Raw genomic sequence first — 5,972 nt, 5'->3', positions numbered from 1 at the left:
AGTGTGGGATGCTTGAAATATTCCCTACAATAGTAAATATGGCTACGGAAGTAAAATTTTAAAAGTTTGAGGCTACCAAAGATAATTCATATAAAAAGTGGCTACCAATGGAAATAAGCGAAAGTACGAGGCTACAAATGAGAATTTCCCAAGAAAAAATTAGACAAACAATGATAACCCTAAAATTTGCAATTCCTAATTCTAGTTACTTACTTCGTGTTATTTTCAAGAATAACCCCTTATAACCCATAAACCTAATTGAGAAATACTGATTCCTAATTCTAGTTACTCACTTCATATTATTTTCAAGAATAATTCTCGCTTCTGTGATATAATCAGATTAAAACCAATTTGCAATTCAATAAAAAATCAGATTAATATCAATTCGCAATAGAAACCAAATTAAAATAAAAAATTTGACAAAAAACTCAAAGATAACTCTAAAAATTCGCAATTGAAAAATTGCAGTAAAAGAAAGATTGAATGGAAGGTACGAAGGGGAAGAATGCGTAACTAACCTGGGTGAAGTAGTGGGGGTGCAACAGCAGTAGATGAAGACGATGGTGATGGCGGCTTGATTTGAAGTTCTGAACTTTTTTTGTAAGGAAGAGTATGTATTGTACGTCTGTACGTAATGAATAAAGGAATAAGAGAGATAATTCTTGTTTTTTTTTTTTTGCGGCAACAACTTGTTTTTTTTTTTTTGGAGGAATAACGGTTTTTTTTTTATTATACTAAGGGGTTTTTTTTTATTTCTATTTAATAAATTTTAAAAATAATATTAGCGCCTACCGTGTTAGTTGCAAATTATTATAAGAGCATCGCATATTAGCGACCGCATATCAACTATTATAAAATCTGTTGTAAAATTTGTGACTACTCGTCTTTTTCTGTTGCAAAAATATTTTTTACGACTGATTATCATTGTAGTTGCAAAAATCAGTCGCTAATTAATGACCGTATAGCAACTACTGCAAAATCGGTTGGAAAATTTGCGACTACTCGTCTTTTAGTCGCAACAAATATTTTTGCGACTAATTATTATGGTAGTCGCAAAAATCAGTTGCTAATTCCCCTTTTCTTGTAGTGTTTGTAATCATTAAAGCTAATCTAGGATCGAACCATGGCAAAAAAAGTTTGATTCCTTCTTTAAACACATATTTTAATTGTAGTGTTTCTAGATTGTGAACTAATTCAACAGTTCCTTTTATATGATCATTGATTTTGAGTTAAATATTTATCACAACAATCATATTGTTATGTTAAATTGTTTATCTCAAGTTGATTTCGCATTTCATTTTGGAATTCTTGAACGTTTCAATGATTTCAAGCTTTACTTCATTAAGTAATTATCGATATAGTTACCGAAATCGTTAGTTAAAGCAATGAAATAGTTAAATCTCTTGTTAATTCTTGAACTTATTGGTCCACTTACATCATATGTATGAGTTCCAAAAGGACATTAGCTCTTTCACTCTTTCGATTAAAAGGCGACATGGTCATTTTACCTTATCAAGCATGACTTTAAATTCTCAAGTGATTCATAATCAAATAAGAATAAGAGTCCATCCAATTGTAATTTTGGATGTGCAAATAGTCTATTTGATCTAACCTTACTTGTAAGTAAGTTTACTTTGAATCATCTAATTTTGCTTTTGTGATAAACAAATTTTAACTCATATTTAGCATAAATGAAAACAATTTATTACCTTGGTCATGGATCAACACTGTCCATGCCAAGTAAAACCAAATCAGTATTCAAAATAACATTGAAAATTGTCTCATCAAAATCGGAAAATTTCTAAAATCATTATAAAATTTCTGAAATTAAAACTATGAAGCTATCTTTGGTCACTCGAACACTTCTAGTGCACCTTCAAGCTCCATCTCCATGCTAGCTTCACTTGTTTGCAGTTCTTGCGCAACATTAATAATGTTAAGCACTGCAATTTGGTATCACATTGATGTGTCTGTTTTATATAGTATTTTACCCCCGTCCCTTGGTCATAATTGGTAGTGTTTTTGGCTCTTTAGAGCCACTTTTATTACTAATTGGTGCTTTCTAGTGTTTTCGTAGATTTGGTTGACTTTTGCAGGGATTTATGCTTTTGGAGTATTCTCCCGAGATATTTTGGAGCAATCACGAACATTGGAAAAGCACGACCAGATTTTATAGCCCAGGGCTGGTTAGCGCCATCGAACCGGTGATTAAGGGCTCGTTATAGGTGATACCGGGGCATTTAGACCGAGTATTCAAGACCAGAAGAGGAAACCCAGATTGGCCCGAAGAATTGGAGCCCAATCGTAGTCCAAATAGTGGTCCAAGTGAGCCGCTCGGCCAAAGAGGCTGGCGCCCGGAGGCGCGCCCGGCCGGGCGGGAGAAGCAAAGTTTGGCGCCCGGTGACGCGCTCAACCAGGCGCGAGATTAGTATTAGGAAACAAAAAGGCGCGTCCGATCGGGCGAGGCCGGGCGGTGCCTCGCCCGATCGGGCGCGTGTATTTATTAGGAGGGGATTAGCTTCGTTTTAGATTGTTTTAATTTAGGATTTGTACGGAGTATAAATACTCCTCCGTAATACGATTTTAGAGATCACTCTCTTCCTCTCTCTTCCCTTTTTACTCTTTCTTTACTCTCTTAATTGTTCTCTTAGATTTCTTTCTCTTAAACCTTGGTTCTTAATCTACTCTTAATTCCAGATTTATTTTGGTAACGATTTCTCTTCTCTTAATCTTAGTTGTTTATTTTATTCCTTTAATCATGTCTTACTTTATTGCTTTGATTAGTTTAGTTTCTATTATGTGTGAGTTGTTTTATTTCTAGGGTTTATGGGGATCCATAAATAATATGAAGGGGTAATTTATTGTTGTTGATTATCAATGCTAGATTAATTCCCTATTGATTGGTTTAATGCTCTGTGACTAGATTTGCACAGATCTTTTATGCATGAGTTTAACAATATTGTTTAAGTCTAGTTTCAATAGGCAGATTAATTTATAAATGGCTAAGTCGAGATTCGAGAGATGAGATTTAATACCGGTAGATTAATTCTGTGATTTTAATACGTAGCGAAGGCCCTTTACAATCTGGTTAATTGATGCATTGATGATTGACTATTATTGGTTCTTGATATTGCATAATAATTTCTTATTGAATTGTTTTAATGCTTTACAATTATGGCTTGTAAAAGTATAGCAATATTAAATTGATGAATCGAGCAGATGTTAATTTGATATTAAAGGCTATTTTCAATAAGAACTTAGATCTAGTAAATTGCGAGAGGCTGTTAGATCTATGTTGATTAATAAATTGCGAGAGCCTGTTAATCATGTTATTTATGCAATCTCAATGATTGATTATTATGTTTTACACTGGAGTATTATTTATTGGTGAACCTATGCCCTAGATCCTTTTATATATTGTTTTCTCCCTATTCTCAATCTTCGTAGTTTAGTTTATTATTCAAATATAAATGTTGGTTACTACATAATCTATATTATATTAGTTAATTAGGAATAGAAAGACTTGTTTCCCTGTGGATTTCAACCCTACTTCCCTATCTACTTTAGTTAGAGGACTTAGGTATTTATTTTTTATTAGGGGATACGACTTTACCCTGTCAAAATTTGGCGTCGTTGCCGGGGAAACGGTTTTATTTTTATTTCTGATTATTTTTGTAGTCTAGGTTATTTTCTTTTTGTCTCAGAGAACATTAGTCCTCTGAGGCAAATTTCATATTTGCTTCTAGTTATTGTTTATGCCCAGGTGTTCCAGATCAGGTTACATCCCATTCGATCCTGAGATCGAACGTTCCTTCCACAGACAAAAAAATCTATACAAGCAAATCCAAGCGGATTATGGTGATAATAATAATCACCGCGATCCTCCAACTGGTTCTAGCAATTCAGAGGTATCATCAGATTCAGAATCAGAGATGACGGCTCCAAAGAAGCTTAGTGATTACTCACAACCCAAGCTTACAGATTTTCCGCATCTCACCCCTACTCCGGCTCTTGATGGGGTTCAATTTGAAATTAAGCCTCAATTTATAACGATGATAGAGAGGAAGCAATTCAGTGGAGCCAAGGGTGAAGACCCGAATCTTCACATTGCCGACTATTGTCAATATTGTAACACCATCAGGCAAGTCGGGGTCACTCAAGACCAAATCAGGGAGATTCTCTTTCCCTTCTCTTTAACTGGAAAATCTAAATTGTGGTTTAATGGCTTAAATAGAACTGCACTTGGTATAACTGACTGGGAAACTCTTGTTTTGAATTTTTATAACAAGTATTATCCTGCAGAGAGAACAGCCGTACTACGGAGTGCAATTCATAACTTTGCCCAAGAAGCCGATGAATCTTTATATGAGGCTAAGGAGAGGTTCAAGGACTTACAAAGAGAATGCCCTCACCATAATTTAGCACAATGGCAGTTAATCAGAGCCTTTTATAATGGCATTGGAAATTCCTCTAGAATAATTTTAGATTCTGCAGCTAGTGGGAGATTTATGAATCTTAATGTTGATGATGCAGGTCAAGTTATTGAAGATATGGCGATACACAATTCCCAATATGGGAATCCTAGAGGATTTGCTAACAAGGGGAAACATAGTGTTGACTCTGTATCCTTTTTGCAAGCTCAACTGACCTCTATATGCCAAAAATTAGATAATCTGAGCACTGCTAATGTAGCTAATGTTTCTGCGATTAATAATAATTCTAATGAGGCTTTCTGTGAAAATTGTGGTATTATAGGTCATTGGAAGCAAGATTGCAGGAGTTCCGTGGAGCAAGTTAATGCCTTTCATGCTTATAGGCAGAATAACCCATACTCCAACACCTACAATCCTAGGTATCGGAATCATCTGTACCTTTCCTACCAGAATACTAATGTTCAAAATCCACCACCACAAGAACCACAGCAGCAGCAGCAGAAGCAGAAATATTATCATCCCAATGCTGGCCAGAAGAACCAACCACAACAAACCTCCTCATCTTCCGACCCTTCTCTGGTGGAAATTAGAGCAATGTTGGTTAATATGCAAAAGCACATGGAGAGTAGAGATGCGACAATTGATCAAATTCTAGCACATAATAAAATTATAGATAATCAAATTGCGCAACTTTCCGCTACTCTACAAGCCCGCCAACAGGGAGCTCTGCCGACACAGCTGACCAGGCCTACGGATCAAGCATTTTCAATTACTCTAAGGAGTGGTTCAAACTATGAAGGGCCCCCTATGCCCAGAGTTGATGAACCTGTTTTATTAAATAATGCTAATCTTGATTCCGTTAAACCAAACAATGTATTTAATAGCCCTGCAGGGCTAAAGGATAGTACTAACAAATCTAATTCTACATTGCAAGGTACGACTCCAGAGAAGGTGGCTACTCTAGACAAGAGCAACAATGCTCCTAAGCCAATTATCAAACTACCATTCCCCAATCGCCAATTGAAGACAAACTTGGATAAGCAGTTTGGTAAGTTCATGGAGGCGGTAAAAGATTTGAAGGTAACCGTTCCTTTCACTGAATTAATCACACAAATCCCCTCGTATGCAAAATTTATGAAAGAAATATTGACGAGCAAAAGGTCTATTAGTGAGGTAGAGACAGTAGCTTTCACTGCAGAGTGTAGTGCCGTACTTCAAAATAAGTCTCCACCTAAATTAAAAGATCCGGGTAGTTTTTCTATCCCTTGTCATATTAGTAATCTCTTGATTGATAATGCATTATGTGATTTGGGTGCTAGTGTTAGCGTCATGCCATTATCTGTGTGTTCTAAGTTAAATATGGGTAAATTAAAAGCCACCAATATAACTCTACAAATGGTCGACCGTTCTTTCAAATACCCCTTAGGTGTTTTAGAGGACGTCCCCATTAGAGTAGGTAAATTTTATATACCTGTAGATTTTGTTGTTCTTGATATGGTTAAGGATATGCAAACCCCAATTATTTTGGGTAGGCCATTC

The 5,972-nt window shown here is 35.7% G+C and overlaps 1 non-coding gene across 1 annotated transcript; it reads right to left on the bottom strand.

The window, feature by feature from the left end:
* Positions 1 to 4,313: 4,313 nt before the first annotated feature.
* On the bottom strand, positions 4,314 to 4,420 carry LOC145629680 (small nucleolar RNA R71). Its single transcript, XR_014111837.1, has one exon. It is a non-coding gene; the product is annotated as a small nucleolar RNA R71 (small nucleolar RNA).
* Positions 4,421 to 5,972: the final 1,552 nt, after the last annotated feature.

The sequence above is a fragment of the Chenopodium album genome, chromosome 4 (assembly GCF_948465745.1).
Source record: "Chenopodium album chromosome 4, dcCheAlbu1.1, whole genome shotgun sequence".
NCBI lineage: Eukaryota > Viridiplantae > Streptophyta > Magnoliopsida > Caryophyllales > Amaranthaceae > Chenopodium > Chenopodium album.
Note: the sequence above shows the minus strand (reverse complement) of the source record. Positions and strands in the feature narration are given on the sequence as shown.